The following is a 19,526-nucleotide window of genomic DNA, read 5'->3' as shown; positions in this document are numbered from 1 at the left end:
CCTCACTTTCTACAGTGAGTTCTACTTCTTGAAAAAAGGAGAAAGATATGAACTCACAAGAATCAAAATAATCCAAGAATGCACGCTAGTATTATACACTGGAACATAAATAGTCTCAATACTCATAAGGAAGATTTGAATCTTCAAAATAAAAACGTTATCGTTATATCAACTTTAAATCATTATCCTAAAATGTTATCCACACAAGAAACAAATCTTAAAGATCCTGATCAATTTAGGTTATTAGGCTACAATACTGAAAGATTACACCGTATAGGATGTAATAGAGCATCTGGACGAGTAGCTTTATTAAATGGAGAAAATTTTCTCTATGAAACAATAAATATAGACACTATTTCTGAAGCAGTAGTCAGTTCGAACATACACATATATTAAAACCATTATATGTAATGCATATATACTACCTTCAAAAAAATGTTCGCAGACTGACATAAATAATGTAATAGAACAACTTCCTCCTACATCTTTCATTTTGGAAGGTGAGCTTAATGCACATAACCCAATAAAAAAAACAATTGAAAGAACTTTAGCCTTGACTATATCCCACCAGATATACAAAATCTTAACATAGACGCAACTACGGATGTAATAACCAAATCTCTTTTGGAAACATACATTAAAAATACGTCTTTCATAATCAGTTGCGTGGTGGAACTGCAAAACAGCAATTCTAGAAAAGAAAAAATCACTCAATGTTTTTAAGCACCACCCAAGAAAAATCCAAGAAAATTATAAGCAAAGCCAAATTAGATTCATAAAGAGAATTTACTTCCTTAATTAACTCTAATACTTCAACTAAAGCATTTGGGATAAAATACATTGACTCAAAAGCATGCCCACTTGTAATACTTCTGGCCTCTATAACCACCACTTTCACCACTGTTAAGGCTGTAGCTTTACATACTTGGGTCACAACTCATCAAACAATTGAATAACTTTACATATACCCTAAAATACAGAAAAGACACCTTACCAGGACTTGACGAAATTAGAATATCACTGATTAAAAACTTAAAACTGTCTTTTAATTATAGCTATAACTTATATGATCCTCAGATCAATTACCAACAAATTGGAAATACAGCATTCTAAACCTAGTCCAAGAACAATCCAAATAAATCTGTCAAAAGAAAAACTATAGGCCTATAGCATTAACTAGCCATTTTTGCAAACTATTAACAGTATCTTGAAAAATCTAAACTTATGCAGATCTTAGTTATTCGAGAGCAGGCAGGTTTTAGAAAAAATGAACTTTTATCTAAACCCCTAGTTTATCTATTTAACATGTGCATTAAACATGGATTATTTCCAGACATATTAAATTTGTCAACCATTTCACTACATAAAAATAACAAATTCATAAAAGTAAAATTATATTTTAAATTATAGGCCAATTAGTCTGCTAAAAAGCTTGTCCAAAATATTAAAAAATATCCTCAATGATGATTTATATGAACATGTAAAACATAAAGTTGATAAGTGTCAGCATGGTTTTGTCAATAATAAATCCACAGTTACAAATCTGTTCTCTCAGAACAAATCTCTCGGGAAATTGAGTTAGAGTTAAATGTCCTGTACACTGATTACGAGAAGGCATTTGACAAATTAAATCATAGTATACTGTTGATCAAATTAGTTACTTTTGGTCAAAAAGGGCTTTTAATTTAATTAAATCCTATTCAACAGAGAGAATCAACAAAGCTAAGGTTGAAAATTGTTTTTCAAATTAATCTATCTCAACTTCAGGGCTAGCAAACTTGTTCTTGTCCCTTGCTGTTCCTATTATTTATTAATGACTTACTTTATTATATCTCTTCATCTGCAAGTTTATTGTATGCTAATAATTTTAAGCTATCAGGGAGGATACTATAAAATTAAAAAATGATCTCTATTGTCAATTGGTTTACAAGTAATAAGATACCCCTGTAATGTAAAAGCATATGCAGTGGTTACTTATATTCGCAAAGCAAACTATTTTATATCTTATTATAAGTTAAATAAAGTTGGGTTTTATACCACGAAACAGCAAGAATTTCAAAATTAGCACTATAATAAAGCTCTATAATGCCCTTGTAAGGCCACTTATGCAGTATGCCTCAAATATCTGGCCACCTTTTTTTGAGATGTGAGGAAAAATAGGAAAATACAAGAATTGTGAATTAACTGAGTATATTCTCTTTAAGGTACCAAAGACTAGATAAAGAATAACTAATAAAGATTTATTATATATAAATAATTGTAATACATCTCCAATAAATAATATGTTACGGATTTGTAATAACGTTTTGGGTGTCTTGGAAGATGTTGATATATTTAATATTAAGGCCAAAGAAATTGGAAAATTGCTTAAGCATCAGAACATGGTTTAGGGTGCAATATAAAAAAAGACGGTTTTAATTTAAATAGTTATTTTTAATTACTTATTTTTCTTCTTTATTTTAATTCTTGTTTACTTTACATGCAATTATTATGACATGCTGTTGTTGTTTGTAAAGTTTTTCTAATCAGTAAATAAATAAATAAATGTTATAGAACTGCAATTAGATATTCAAGACGCCTAAAACATACGTCAGCAGTCTAGAATTCTCACCAAATAAATCAGTGGCCGTACATTTTTATAGGAAAAGCAACTGCAGCAAAATGATTAATCTACATATAAAAATTTCTAGGGTGCATGTTGATTCACTACTAAATTTGGTTATATCATGATCACTAAACTAAAGTGTAAAACTTAAAAATTATGCGCTATCACACACAACGTGGAGACCTGAAACGTCAACACTACTTATCATCTACAAAGCTTTAATAAAATTAAAAATAGATTATATGAGGATCTGTTGCTTATTCATCTGGCCCAATAAACAGCATTTATTGTAAAGCTGAATGTCTCCTTCTAACTTAGATAACTACTTACCTTAAATTATGCACAACACATATACAATATTTAAATCCAGAATAGTCTAACATGAACAACCTCTGATGATGACATATGATGACAACACATACAAATATCCACCGCACATAGCTAATTACTTCCTAAACAGCACACTCACATTTAAACTTTACCAAAAACAGAGAGATCATCTTATTCCAGCACTTACTTCAAGAAAATCTTTTCCCTTACAATTCCGACAGAGACTTTTACAGCGGAACTACTAGCAATACTCAATTGAACATATATTTATTTTCTTTAACAAATACAAATTCGCAGTCGTTGAATCATATCATCCAAAACACCTATTGTTCTAGAAATTAAACATCAATTAGAAATTATAATGGCAAATATGATATTTTTATGTAAAAGGTAAGAATAACTTCTCCCTTAATGTTATTAAAAATCTAATCCGACTTGACTGGGACATCCAAGATGGGAATAATAAACTATGTATATAGAATTAAAGACACATTCTTTCAGATCTTACAAAAATTACACACGAATATCTAGTATCGTCGTTGCGCCTTCAAAATGCGACTTGTGCATTTCCATAAATTGTACAGGAGAGACTAAAAACTGTATAGTTTTCCTCCAAGTTTTAAAATATTGGCCATTTACTTAATTTGGCGTTTTAAATTGCCTAGTTGACCATTTCAATGTGTATTTTATTTAAAAAACCAAGATTAGTAAATAATATAAATTATTGATTTTAGATGCGCCTTTAGAACGCACAGCTACATTTTACTTATATATTATATAGATACAAAATAATTAAATTTTAATATAATATAATTAAAGTTTTATTAAATAAAAAAAAACAAAAAAAATATTTACGAATATTATGAAAAAGGACTGAATTGAAAATACGGTCGGTAGTAAAGTATTGGGAGTTTAATGGAATAATTAAGTTAATAATACAATACATATTGTTTTTAAAAATAAGAATGTTTAAGTCTCTGATTTTAATGTTGATTTTTTTTTTACTAAAGTTGATAGTCCTTATGCATGTAGACCTTTAGTGCCTGTAAACTTTGAATCTTTCATTAATCAATTTTTCTTGGTTCATTGTACAGATTTGTAGACTCCATATAATGATATGGAGGAACTAAATGTAGTTTCAGTCTTTCTAGGGTAGGGTTTTCCAGTCATCAGAATGTAATTTATAAAATGTGTTCCCGTTTACATATTTCATCCCTCTAATATCGACTACAATTGGATCGCCGCTTTTTTTACCTGGACGAATTGAAGTAAAAGTATTGGGTAATTCTTCATAATTTAAAAAAAAATTAATAATCAACGTGATTTAAAATGTAAGGTTATTTTTTTCGCGCCTGTCTCATTTTTAGTGAGAGGAATTGTATATAGGAGGCTGAAAAAGTTGTTCTAATGTTGAGTGAACACTATCAACATTCATCATTGTATGGCCTTTTTCTATTTTTTCTTTTCTTTTTCTGCTTAAGTTTTTTTCCAAAATCTGATAAAGCGCTATCTAATATTCGGTTTTTATTTTGGTATGAATAACCATCTGAAATTAGAATCATTTTCTTAAACTGTGAATGCTGCTTTTGTACGAAGTCCATTATGCAGCTTGTAAATTCGTTCGATGTTACACCTCTATTTTCTTCACTCCATAAATGACCCAAGATGAACGTTTTTATTATTGGAGGTATAAAGAGAGAAGTTGTGAACTTGGAGCTTCTGGGAATAATACTGTTTTGAAATTAAGAGATTGGGACTAAGTAAGATGCTTTGTACATCCATAGTAACGACCAATACTTCATCGGATAGATTAGCAATGGCATCTTGCTTTGCCTGACGCGCTTCTTTCTTCTTTATAATGTGCTCTTTGTAGACTTGTTCTAGTTTAATTCCCTTCCTTAAATAAAACAAAAATATCGCATTTATCTTTTCTAGGTTTAAAAATGGAAATGTTTTCTCTTTTTAGAATTTCGCAAGATTTCTTTCTCTCCACAGTATCTCTACTATTTTTTTGACACCACTCTTTAAAAACAAAATGCATATGATTCACTGAATTAAAAGTAGATTCGACATAAATACGAGAATTTGAAGCCCTTCATTTACTTTCTACTTTTGATAATAGGTTTAGCCATTCTACAATGGAATCGGATTCAAGTTCTTTTTTATATCTAGAGTATCAAAAAAGAAGCACCTACACTCCCTAACTTTAATATCGTCTGATATTGGTGAGAGCAATCATACGCGTGGTGTTTTTAAAGCTGATCTAAGTTTGTATTTTTCCTCCTTCTTTTCGGAATTGTAAACTTAATCAAACCCTTCAAGTAGGACTTTTTAGATTTCAATGACCAAAAATGTTGAAAAAAAAATTTCTTTTGTATTTTCGCCCATTTTTTCGCACATATATGTTCTTTTTGATTTTGCAATAGTTATGGGGCTGAATACACCTTTTTGGTTTCTATATTCGTGCACTTGCTTATATATCTATTTATTTATTTATTCATGCCAAAAAGTAAAAACTCTTACAAAAGTCAAAATACAGAAAAAAAGCATTACATTTAACATTACAATAATAATAAAACCCATGCAGTATCTATGTATATAATACGATAAGATAATCCACAATTAAGGTGAAAATACATCAAGGATTAAGCATTAAGTAAAACTAACAAATACAAAGCGCTTTAACAGACAATATAAACATAAAAAACACAATAGTCCTAAAAAGCCACATTGAAGTGAAGAAATTCGTCAAATGAGTAAAAAGGGTTGTTAATTAAGAACTCTTTAACTTTATTTTTGTATTTAATATACAAAGTGGCAGAAGCTAAAATGTATTAATACTCTGGCAGAGCATTAATAAATTTTAATGCTCTGGCAGATTCTAATGAGTGTAGGTAAATTTTACTCCGTAGTGCGAAACCCCAGTTCTGGATCTGGGAGAGTCGATGGGAAGGTGGAATTAAGAAGTCATTATTTTTGGTAAAGTGCCGCTGGGTATCAGCATAGTCAATCACATTTTCCCTAACATATAATATGGACACTAGAATAAATGCACAGGGTAGAGTAGACATTTTCAATTTTCTGAAATGGGATTTACAACACTCTCTGTAGCCCAAACGAGCAATCACCCTCACACATCTTCTTTGCAATGCAAATATCTTAGACATGTGCACCTAGTACACATATCTAAGATATTTGTGCTGGGTTTTGATTTCGTTCAAACATAATCTGTTTGAAACAGCCCAGTTTTTCAAGTTTGCCCATGACTCTTGAGATATACGAGAAATATTCGCTTCACCAGCATCAGCAATCAAAGAAGTTGTGTCATTCGCGTAGAGATAAAATACAGAGCCATTATCGCAAATACGGAGATCAATCATAGAACAATGAATTTACTTCAAAATACTCTTCAATCTGTATCTTAAGCAGATATTCAAAGATCTTTCCAAATATAGGTATTAGAGAAATAGGGCGATAATTTTCACGAATAAACTTATACTTAGGCCCCTTTTTATGAATGGGAATTACCTTGGCAGATTTAAGACAATTAGGAAAATGACATTGCCAAATTGATTAACTTGGTAAGTGGTACTATAATCAAGTTTTTTATGGTTTTTATAAGTGTAGTGTTTAGATCAAAAGGATCCGTACTTTTACTATTTTTCAGACCATCAAATACCTGATGAACTTGATCTTGGCTCACATAGCTTAGGATCGATTACTTGCCTGATTGATAAATTTATCATTCGAATCAATCTTTTTAACTCGGGTTTCCCTACGGTAACTGCTTTGGTAAGTGCAAACAGTTTCAGAGGTAACTATATTGGGCGAAGTGTGTAGGAAATATCCAATCCGTGAGGAAATATGGTTTTTCCAACCTTGAGCTAATTCATGGGGTTGCACGGTAGTATCCCTGTTACTCTTTTCCCCGAGTGTTTTTTTAGACGTGCTTAGGAGGGATTTCGGACTTCAAACTGGTCTGGGAGATATGAATTGAAGATCAGAACCAGAAGACATATTGGAGAGCAATAAGACCATCTCAACATTGGTGTCCTTCAATATGCGAATCTGTTTATTAATAATCCCGGTCTGGTGATAAAGCTCTTGCCTAATGAAAGCTTTAAGGAACTACAACGGAATGTGCGAGCCAGAAGCAGAAGAAGAGTGCAGGTATCCAGAGTCAGCCGAAGGCAAAGGAACTATCAACTAAGTCCGAGAGCAGATTAACTACATTAGATCCGATGTCAATCACGGGTGTCATGTTTATCTTATATGCATCGCTCGCCAGGTTTGCAGTCCGGAGCCTCCCCTCAGATTTACAGATGTTTTCCAGTTCAAGCATCTGCTGCTTCAGTGAAGTTATATCCTAGTGAAGACGCGCGAAATTAGCCAGATGGCTTTTAGTTGTCACATAAAAAGTCTGCAAATCATTCAGTTCCTTTCTCAAAGTAGGGAGACTCCGGATGGCCAATATGCAGTCTGGACAAAAAAAAACCATTCCTCTGAAACGACTAGGGATGTAGCGAACTTCTTGCGCTAACAATCATGTACAGTCCCTGCAAACTACCTTTGTGCAGGTGTCACAAAAATAATCAAAAAGATCATTCTTTTCATCACTAGGTTTACTTTCATAGGACTAGTTGCACTTGTAGCACTTTAGTACCTCGGAAATCATGATTTCAGAATATTATGTGTGAATAGCACAGCACAGATCTCTATCAAGATTAATTAGTTATGCACAACACCAAAGTTATCGATAGCCAAGCCAAAGCCTAGCGAAGTCATACGATCTGGCAACACTGTCGCGTAATTTAACAGCTGACACTCGAAAATCAAAATAGACCATGTTCAGCAATGAAGTTGTTACAAAGAAGAAAAATTCTGATTAATTTAGATAGACAAAAGGCACTGGGTGGAATCCAATTGATGAGAAGTGCGACGCGCAAAGTAGCAGGGATCAACAGCACTCAGCAAACAAAAACACTCCACAAACTCACAATTTGGAAACTTTACAAGAGCAAAACACAAACAATATTTGTTCTTTCACTTGACGTTTTAAATAATATCCACGGCACCTTTGCTAAGTACCCTCAATGTTTTGTTTATTCGTCTTGAGTTTTCTGCAGTTGCTTCTTTCTGGCTGTCTTCAACATTATATTCTAGATTACTGTCACTAGATGAATTGTCTTCGTTACTTCTTCATCTTCTTCATTTAACCTATAACTCGATTCATCATCATTATCTTTAATATATGCTTGTATTTCTTCTTCACTATTCACGTCATTTACTGCAGCCTAATTTTTTTCTGCGTTCAAGTTTATTTTAACTTTATTTTGTGAAATTGTGTCCCTCTGTGTTTCAAGAATAAGAGGATTCTCAAGAGGTACAGATATATCGATGGTCATAAACGTGGTGTCATTCAGAGGAATAGAAAATATGGCGTCATCGAGATTTCTATTAATTCCTTAGTGTTTTAATACAATTTTCCACTACAAAACTTTCAGCTGTGTACTTACGTACTGACCTGTTGCCTTTTCACAAAAAGCGATATGTGTATGTAAACACTTTAAAATTGCGGTTTTAAATACGCTATGTGTATTTTGAAGGCGCATATTTTCGGTTAAGTACATGTTGCATTTTAGTTAAACACACCTGGAACTAAAACTGGTCTGATTAACACATGGCAGCTTTTGACGAAATATCCAGCTTGAAGTCTTTAATCCAAATATACACATAACCCATTTTGCACATGTCGCGTTTTAAAGGCGCAACGACGGTATACAAAGGGAACCAACCAATATGTGAAGCATGCAATTTACCTTTCTCTGTTCAATACTATTACCTGGCTGTAAAAGACATAAAGATATTAGACTCAAATATAACTTACCTAACAACATTAAAACTCTACTTAGACGTTTGATAGTTAAAAAATTCCTGGCTAGATTCCACAATGGTGAAATGAGGCAGGCCTTAATACTAGCACATTCATCTAAACTAGTAGATGTACTAACACGGACTCTTGAATTCGAAGCTGCCAGGAACAGGAACAAGGTGTCAGCACATGATGTCAGGTTCGTGTTCGGCAGGGATTCCAGGATTCAAGTTCGATTGCCGGCAATGTAGCAAAGCAGGTCACATGAAAAGACATTGCCCAGAAGGTGCTAGTTTAGTTCCTGCCAAACTAAGGAAGGTTGTTGCGAAGAGATGATCGTCGATCTGTATTCAGCAAGCCGTATCAAGAAAACCCTATCGGAGAAAGGGGGCGGATTGTAAAATTTATCAGCGGGCAGAGGAGAAAGATACTAAGTTGTTAAGAGTTACGATCATCGATGAAACTTGGCAAAATGAAGATCTTATAAGCGACCAAAAAGAATATCCCGAGAGTCCTAATAGGAAGAGAAGAAGCCAACTTGGCAAGAACTGCCAAGTATTCTCCCAATGTCAAGTCATCTTGGGCTTATGCCCTATGGAACGTCCTAATTTTGGAAGATGAACCCTTGCGGCGGAAAATAGTTGACTACGACGACAAAGAGGAAAAAAGGCCAATCGTTATACCTAAATATCAGATTTTGGAGAGAGAAGTATTTGATGTGTCAGTTTGAGGTCTTTTTAAAAGGGTTGCTCAATGATCAATTGACTTGAATTGCTATTGACTTATTCCTGCTTCTGATCCCCCGATGCCAGAGCTGCTTCTGATTTGGGAAATGAGAAGCAGCTAATAAGTATATCGTAGACGTGATAAATTCCTTCAGTCAATGAGTTTAGACATACCCTACCAAACCAGGAAGCCTCTACTATCGTCGATGCCTTAATTAAAGAATAGATATGCCGATTTGGTGTTCGTTTGGTGTGGCGCTACTTGCTAGCTTGAAGTTAGGTTTATCTTTGAAGGAGTTGCTTGCCGAGGATCTGAAAGCCTAGCAAGTTCCAAACTTGCTGGAAAACAGCTGGGTCAATGGTTATTGATAAGCTGATTAGAAGAAATAGGTTTAAGGTTAATCTTAAAAACTCATACCATATTTATTAAACATGAAAATGAGCAAACTTTCGTTGCAATACCATATGATCTTATCAAGGGAAGAGGCTTTAATAGGGGTTTCAAAGACTTATGTCTAAGAATTCAGAGCTCGGCCAAGTTACGAAATCTTTTAGGAAACCCAAAAGATAAAATAAAAGTCAATGAAAAGTCCGAAATCTATGAGATTAATTGCAACGATTGTGATAAAAAGTACATAGGACATTGTTTGTCCACAAAAAACAAGCTCATCTGAAATATGGAAGAGTTGAAAAGTCAAGTTTGACAGAACATATATTAATAACTTGTCACTTTGTCGAGATAGACAATTTAAAATTACTTAAACCAGTTAATAACAATAGAAAATTATTTGCATACAAAAGTTGACCAATACTCAAAAATAAAACATTCTTAACAGGGATAAAGATCCAATCCCTTATAGTTGCCAGTAGTCAACTGTATATTTTAATTAGTGTTTAAGATTTGCTTAGCATTGCCATGCTTCATTGCATTTTCCACTCTATTAGTTTTATCTTTAGCATATAAGACCATTTGTAAGTAGTTTTAGGTTACTTTTAATCTTCTCCCGAAGATACTAACATCGTTAGCGAAACACGTGTCGAAAGTAAAATAAAGAGTTTTGGTTTGAGAGTGGAGAGTGGTTAAACTGTCTTGTAATTTGAAGATTTGTTTTTAATTTATTTAGGGTTATTAAATTTATTACTCCACTCTGTACACGACTAATCCAACCACGATTAACAAACGCTTTTAAATGAATTATATCATTTCTTTTTTAATTATAGAATTTTCGGAAATACTTGAAAATATAACTAGATAAGATCAACTTATAAAACAAATAAGGTAATCTTTACTTTAAGTATAATCCTTTCTAGCTGGTGGAAACCTTGATAATATGGTGATTTCCCTACTATGATTGGCCTTTCTTTACAGCGTATTTTGCGATAAAACGGTACTCTGAACTTCAAAGTAATTGAAATGATTCATAAAAACCAAAAAAATATATATTATTGATTATTTCTTGTGAATTATTTTAAATAAATTTTAGTATCTACTTATAATCAGACAATGCGACATGTATGTCATGAGTGTTTTTATCAGTCCGGCTTAATGAGTATTTCTCGTTATTATTATTTGTTAATGTACATTTGATCATACATGTATGCATTTTGTTCTTAGTAAAGTTTGACGCAAAATTTATTTGTATCCGAGGCTATACATTATAAAAAAATAGGCTGACACAAAGTACAGGCTTACAACGTAATACAATATAATACTTGAGTTACTTATAGCAAAAATCAATTTAGAAATTTTTATCTCACACGCTCAACAATTGAAAAGAAGAAGAAAATAGACTTATTCACGTATTTAAAAGAAATATGAACTTAAATCTGTAACGATACCGTTCGATATACTTAATTTAATTTAAGTTCAATAAGTTTTAAATACAATAATTTACTTGAGGTATAATAGATTTTTTTTTTATATACCTAGGAGCTGAGGTTTAATCTATTAATCTCTGAGCTCGTTTCTTCTTTTCAATATCCTACCTAACTTTGTTATGAATATTACAATTAAAAAACGATAAAAAACAACAAGAAGACCTACTTTTTTTAAAAAATACCTCATTTGAACCAACGTTTCGGTAGTTATATCTACTACCGTTATCAAGGTAATTAAAGTAAAATTAAATTAAATTAAAAATAAAATATACTTATCTTTCAAATTTTCAGCAATGTAGTCTCATCAAAATTTCTTCCTAATTCGTAAATACTTATATATACTATATACTTTTTTATATGATTTAACGGTTTATTAATAGTTTGACAAACTATTTTGAAAGATAACAAAAATTTCAAAGGTTACTTTTTTTAAAATTAAAGGGGTGTGATCTTTATGTAAATTAATCATAGAAAATACATGAATATCAAATATTTTAAATCATTTATTTGATATTCATGTATTTTCTATGATTAATTTACATAAAGATCACACCCCTTTAATTTAAAAAAAGTAACCTTTAAAATTTTTGTTATCTTTCAAAATAGTTTGTCAAACTATTAATAAACCGTCAAATCATATAAAAAAGTATATAGTATATACAGGGTGTCCCGTAAATAGTGGTCCAAATGAAAACTCCTAATAGATTGGACTATTTCCAGTCAAAATAATCCAACATAGCTCTAACGAAAGTGTTACGGTTTTCGAGATATTTTGATTTTTGCGAAATTTTAAGAAATACCTACCTGTAATCAGTTTTTTTATGGTGTGTCACTAAGTGAAAAAAAAATCACAGTTTCTTCGGTTGGATATTATTTGCCGATAGATGCGCTTTATGATGCGTATTAAAATTTTCCAGTTATGCAAATATTTTTCACAGGAAAAATTTTTGAAATTGCAATATCGGATTTTTTTTTCTTTTCAAAAAGTTTGAAGTCTTATGACGCAATAAAATAATAATAGAATCTTGGTGCCCATTAGCGTAAAAACTTATTTATTCCATGCAGTATTAAAGACAAAAACTTTTTGAATTTTTTGTTAACCTCAAAAAAAAATGGTTGTTTTAATGCCGAAAGAACTATTTTGTGAAGATTTAAATCGTTTTTTTTTTCGATCCAAATTAATTCGGTTTATTTGTGTTTTGCAATTTTACAAAAGGTGTTCAAAATGGCCACCACCTGCTGCTATACACGCCCTACACCTTCGTATAAAGGATCGCTTAATCCGTTGAGCGTGGCCAGCTCTATTTATCTCTTGAGCAGCAGTTTGGATGCGCTTGCGCAGATTTTCATTGTTTTGTATGGGTCTCCTGTATACAATTTCTTTGAGGCATCCCCAGTAAAAAAAATCAAGAGGATTTAGGTCAGCTGACCGTGGAGGCCACAATATAGGTCCTAGACGTCCGATCCATCGGTTAGGGTAGGATTCATTTAAAAAATTTCTAACTTGCACACCGTAGTGCGCAGGACATCCGTTGTTTTGCAGCCACATATTTCTGCGAATGTCTAAAGGAATATTTTCCAAAAGGATGGGGAGAATATTTTGCAAAAAATGGAGATAATATTCAGCATTAAGATTTTGCGGCAACTCAAACGGTCCTATAATTTCACCATTAATAATCCCTGTCCACAAATTGATTTTAAATTGGTATTGCGATTTATCTTCTCTATTAATATGTGGATTTTCCGGACGCTGGAGGGCGCCACGAGTACAACAGCCAAGCCCGTACATAGGCAGTTGCCCATCTAATAACCTACTTATATTTCTTATCTATGACCTATGACACCGATATTAAAATTGTCACCGTTGACAACTTGGCACTAACTTAAGCTTAAAGTTTTTTAATACCTCTTAGTTGTTAGTATGGTGCAATACACATCACTTGAGTATGCAAATATGCACCTTATTTACGGCTTGTGTGAAGGAAACGCCAGGGCAGCCTCTGAATTATACAGAGAAAGGTACCCTAACGCTTGTCATCCAGACCACCGAGTTTTTATTAGGGTGCATGCGGCATTGCTCGGAGAAAAATTTCCTGGAAAAGGCGTAGGTGGCGCTCGTGAAGGTAGGCCGCATTTAGAAGGAGAAGAGGAAGCTTTGGAGGAGAGAGATGCGGATCCCAGTACCTCGGTACGTGCCATAGAACGACGTACAGGTATATCCAAAAGCAGAGTTCAAAAAAATTTTAAAACGAACTTATGGGTTCCATTCCATCCGTATCATGTGCAGCGCGTTCAGAGTCTCGAACCAAGAGACTATGAAGCAAAAGTAGATTTTTGTCGTACGATGTTGAGAAGGATGCGAGATGGAAATTGGTTTAAAAATATCTTGTGGGGTGACGAATCAACCTGCCGCAAAGATGGATTTTTGAATCTCCATAATTTATATAGCTGGCAATTGGAAAATCCACATATAAATGGAGAAGATAAATCGCAATACCAATTTAAAATCAATTTGTGGACAGGGATTATTAATAGTGAAATTCTAGGACCGTTTGACTTGCCGCAAAATCTCAATGCTGAATATTATCTCCATTTTTTGCAAAATATTATATAGTCGTATATAATAAATATTCTCCCCATCCTTTTGGAAAATGTTCCTTTAGACATTCGCAGAAATATGTGGCTGCAACACGACGGATGTCCTGCGCACTACGGTGTGCAAGTTAGAAATTTGTTAAATGAATCCTACCCTAACCGATGGATCGGACGTCTAGGACCTATACTGTGGCCCCCACGGTCACCTGACCTAAATCCTCTTGATTTTTTTTACTGGGGATGCCTCAAATAAATTATATACAGGAGACCCATACAAAACATTGAAAATCTGCGCGAGCGCATCCAAGCTGCTGCTCAAGAGATAAATAGAGCTGGCCACGCTCAACGGATTAAGCGATCCTTTATAAGAGGGGGTAGGGCGTGTATAGCAGCAGGTGGTGGCCATGGCCATGGCCATTTTGAACACCTTTTGCAAAATTGCAAAACACAAATAAACCGAATTAATTTGCATCGAAAAAAAAAACGATTTTTTTTTCACAAAATAGTTCTTTCGGCATTAAAACAACAATTTTTTTTTTGAGGTTAACAAAAAATTCAAAAAGTTTTTGTCTTTAATACGGCATGGAATAAATAAGTTTTTACGCTAATGGGCACCAAGATTCTATTATTATTTTATTGCATCATAAGAGTTCAAACTTTTTGAAAAGAAAAAAAAACAGACATATTTTCCATTTTAAAAAATATTTCCTGTGAAAAATATTTGCATAACTGAAAAAAGTTAATACGCATCATAAAGCGCATCTATCGGCAAATAATATCCAACCGAAGAAATTGTGATTTTTTTTTCATTTAGTGACACACCATAAAAAACTGATTACAGGTAGGTATTTCTTAAAATTTCGCAAAAATCAAAATATCTCGAAAACCGTAACACTTTCGTTAGAGTTATGTTGGATTATTCTGAGTGGAAATAGTCCAATCTATTTGGAGTTTTCATTTGGACCACTATTTACGGGACACTCTGTGTAAGTATTTACGAATAAGGAAGAAATTTTGATGAGACTACATTGCTGAAAATTTGAAAGATAAGTATATTTTATTTTTAATTTAATTTAATTTTACTTTAATTACCTTGATAACGGTAGTAGATATAACTACCGAAACGTTGGTTCAAATTAGGTATTTTTAAAAAAAAGTAGGTTTTCTTGTTGTTTTTTATCGTTTTTTAATTGTAATATTCATAACAAAGTCAGGTAGGATATTGAAAAGAAGAAACTAGCTCAGAGATTAATAGATTGAACCTCAGCTCCTAGGTATATAAAAAATCTATTATACCTCAAGTAAATTATTGTATTTAAAACTTATTGAACTTAAATTAAATTAAGTATATCGAACGGTATCGTTACAGATTTAAGTTCATATTTCTTTTAAATACGTGAATAAGTCTATTTTCTTCTTCTTTTCAATTGTTGAGCGTGTGAGATAAAAATTTCTAAATTGATTTTTGCTATAAGTGACGTAATACCCAATATAATAAGTAACTCATTATGAATTCGTCACAACAATACAGATTTTACTTAATGTAATACTTCATATTCAAAACTTTAATCATCTCAATTTTTTCTGTAAAATGTTACAGACAAATGTTTCTGTAAAATATTACAAAAAAACACCTGTGGAATGAGGACCGGGTAATTGTAACTGAACTTGCATAACGAACTTTGACTAATACGTTTCTCTTTGTGCTTTGAAAATAATTCAAAAATAGGTCGACATTATAAAGATATATGTATATGTACATGTATCTTCATCCTTAATACTGCATGAACATAACGGGTTATGTTCGGGGAACATAACTCAGACATTTCCAGTCTGCAATTACACTATTTACGCGGCGAAAGATCCCAAGTTAAAAATAATACTATAAAAAAAAGATATTAAATTTTGATAATTACTTGAGGGCAATATTACACTACGAGGAGAATTAAAAACAACAAAGCTGTAGGAAAGCAATCTTAACATACATTCTAAACACCCTTCCTCGACAAATGCGTGAGTAAAATAGTAAAAACTAAAAAAGGTACACTAAACTTTTACAAGATTAGTACCGTAATATATTCAGCCTTGGAGAAAAAATACTATAAGTAATAGTTAATGATTTTGATTTATTATCATTATGTTGTTTGAAAAAAAAAGAAAAATAGAAGTGAAAGGAAGGTAGCAGAATTAGGAACTTAAACATTTAACGATTCCTTTCTTTATAGTTAATTCAATCAAATAATTTATAAAACTACTAATTTACTTGAGGAATGAGGAATATATTTTTTTATATACCTGGGATCTAACATACACGGTGCCCCAAAAGTATGGACACACCCAAAAATCTTGGGAAATATGGGCGCTAGAAAAAATCTTTAAATACAAAAGTTTTGGGGAATTAATCGGTGCATCTGATGGTGACCTTAAACTTGACCTTAAGCTTGACCTTCAAGGTTATTTGAAGGTCAAAGCGATTTTTTTAAAAGGGAGCCTCTATTTTTGACATCGGATTCTGAAAGAGCGGAAAATTTTACGTCCGGGTATGTATTGAGGTATGAGGTTGAAGTAATCCCGAGAGGTCAAATAATGACTTCTTAAAAATCTCGCGAGTTCAGAGGTAAAATAAAACAAATAAAGGTCATACCCTAGGTAAGGCTTAACGAGGAACCCAACGGTGACCTTGGATTTGACGTTGAACCTCATTTTTAAGGTCATTTGAAGGTCGACCTATATATCTCTCGACCTCTGACATTATTTCTTCTTTTTAATAACCCAGCTAAATTTATTATTCTAAATATGCAAAAAAGGAACGATTGACGATGAAAATAATGATGATGATTTGAAACGATCGAAAACAACTTGTGAAAAAATATCCTTAAACCAAAAAACTTAAACCGACATTTTGGTAGTTGAATCTACTATCATTATTAAAGTAAAAAAAAGGAAAATTATTTAATAATACATTGGCAACGCCGTAATATATCAGCTATTCTTCGTTATTCCGAAATCATCGCGGTGATGCAAGTGGGCACACCGCACGATATCATATCTGGAGACGCGTGGAGAGTTAGCAAATCTTCCGGAAACATGGTCTGGCGAGTATATAAAAAGTCGTTAGAAGGCCAGTTTAAATCAGAATATTGGCGCGACTTTTAAAATCGACATCAATGTGATCCTATTTAATGTGTAGATAAAGTGATCGTGTTTGTTATGTATCTGTAAAAAAAATTTGTTGAGTATTTTTGTGCATGGAGGATTTTAATCACATCTAACGAACGGTAAAACCCCTACAATAGCTTTTTTGTATTTTCTTTTATCTTCTAAAACGAAAAAAAAATCAATTAACTTTAGTTTGACTTTGATAAATTTTAAATAGTGACAGGAAAGTTAAAAGTCAATGTTTACTTTTTTAAAGTAAGTTAGAGAGTGTGATCCTAATATAATACAATAATAGAAAATATATGTATAAGAAGATAGACTTTTTTTTATTATGGTTCTATGGTCTTTAATTCCTCTCGCATTCATGACGGAATGCGGACTTTTGCACTTTAAAACGTACTAGCTAGCTACCGAAGTTGTAATGCCCAGTTAACAGCTGCATGTCTTGTTTTTCCAGACGTAGTTGATCCCTTTCTACTCTATAGCAAGAACGTTTCCCTACTATTATTACTTCCGACCGTATTCCATAGCGCTATTTCACACCTGATTTTGTGTCTCGCTCTTCCTTCAGTCATTCTTTCCCATCCAGTCGCAGTTGCTGATATTTCATATGTCATCTTTAATATGCCGGAAACGGCATCAATTGCCAATGGCCCAATTCTAAAAAAGATGTTGTTCTAAATTTGTTGCATTTACTGTATAAAGGAATAGTTTTGACAAAAATTACTAATAATTTAATAAAAGAAAAAGAAAACTTAATATTTGTCATAATTTTTTTTGGACTTTCATACAATCATTTTATTTGCTAGTTTTCTTAAACCAATATAAGTAATTATTATAACACCTTTTAGATTACCATACAACCTTCAGAGCCACTTCAACAAGCCACATGTGATGGATACTTGCACAGGAAGCGCAGAGCGTCTTGAATAGAATAATTTCGTACAGATAAAAGTGTACGTCGAAGCGGCTCTCACCTCTCAAAAATCAGATAAGCTATATTACATAATTTTGTGCTAAAATTTTGAGGTGTTCGGTACAGAAAACTAAATATCAGTGATTTTCATGACCCGATACTCCTGCTACCAGGTATGAGGATTCCTGGCACCATCTGATAAAAAGAAAAATCTCATCAATATGTCTCGCACGGGCAGTGTATCGCTTAGTGAGCTTAGTTTATTGAATAAATTTAGCTCGTAACTATTAATATGTCTATTTTAATAATATTTTTAATAAATTACTGTTATGATCTTATACACTTTATACAAATACAATAAATATTTCTGTATCTAAACAAAGATTGAAATATTTTTTTAACTTTATTTAAACTATAATTGCGTTGCAAATACTTAAGAAATAGGATGTGACTTATACTTATCTAGGTCCTAAAAGCTTGCTTCAAAGGTTCATCTTCGTAACAATATCCGTCTTTTCGGTTTTTTGCTGTTGCCTTTACCAGCTGATTGTTCTTACTCTTGAGTCGTATTTCTTAACTATTCACACCATTGTTTCAGGAGTGGGTTTTCTATAGTAGCACGCGTCTTTGAGCTAACAGGTATTTTTTTTTTTTGAGTTATAACAACATATCTAATAATCAGACGTTAGCATATTAAGTTTGCTTCGATTGATGAATATCTTTCAGTCCTTCCTGTATATATAGTGTATATATAAGAAGCGCTACTAGGGCGAATTTCGCAGATTTTTGAGAGAATGCGTCAAATCCAGATCTTAAAATATTCGCGGCGGAAAATTTTTTATTTTCTGCGATGTTGATGTTTTGTGTTGTGTTACAACAGTTACTGTTAGCCGTTTATACTTTTATAAATATCATTTAGTGATGATAGTAAGCTTATCTTTACTACAAATATTATATACGAAGATAATATTATGTAATTTTTTTAATTCATATAAAGAGTTTTAGCATAAAAACCGTAGACTTGCCACCTCCTGGAGTCTTATCCTCAATCTGCTGTACCTGAAAATGTTGGCACAGAATGCTAATTTTGACCATTTTCTTACAAATGTCACGATAAATCTACAAAAAATCAGAAATTATTATTTATGGCCTTCGTATTCCATTTTTGATTATTGTGCCTGTACTTTGTTATTTACGTTAGTTTTTGCACAGAGCTCACACATCACAAAACAAATAGTTAAAATCTTTTAATAAAAAACAACCGTTTATTGTTTTCTATTCAAAGCTTCAAATAAACAAATCATAACATAACAAAGAAAAAACTGACAACTAATGGCAGCTGACAGAAGAAATTCGCAAAATAGTTGAAATCGTTTTAACTTTTTTGCGAATATCCGCTTTTTCCCGTAGACGAATTTCGCTTTATGTGTATGGGTAGAATATGCG

At 32.5% G+C, this 19,526-nt stretch overlaps 1 long non-coding RNA gene across 1 annotated transcript; it reads left to right on the top strand.

Annotated features, from left to right (window-relative positions):
* Window positions 1-17,150: 17,150 nt before the first annotated feature.
* Window positions 17,151-18,462, top strand: LOC126736943 (uncharacterized). Its single transcript, XR_007660834.1, has 2 exons — window positions 17,151-17,283; window positions 18,016-18,462. It is a non-coding gene; the product is annotated as an uncharacterized LOC126736943 (long non-coding RNA).
* Window positions 18,463-19,526: the final 1,064 nt, after the last annotated feature.

This window comes from Anthonomus grandis, chromosome 5 (genome assembly GCF_022605725.1).
Source record: "Anthonomus grandis grandis chromosome 5, icAntGran1.3, whole genome shotgun sequence".
Lineage (NCBI taxonomy): Eukaryota > Metazoa > Arthropoda > Insecta > Coleoptera > Curculionidae > Anthonomus > Anthonomus grandis.
The sequence above is the reverse complement of the archived record's forward strand: the minus strand, read 5'-3'. Positions and strand labels throughout refer to the sequence as shown.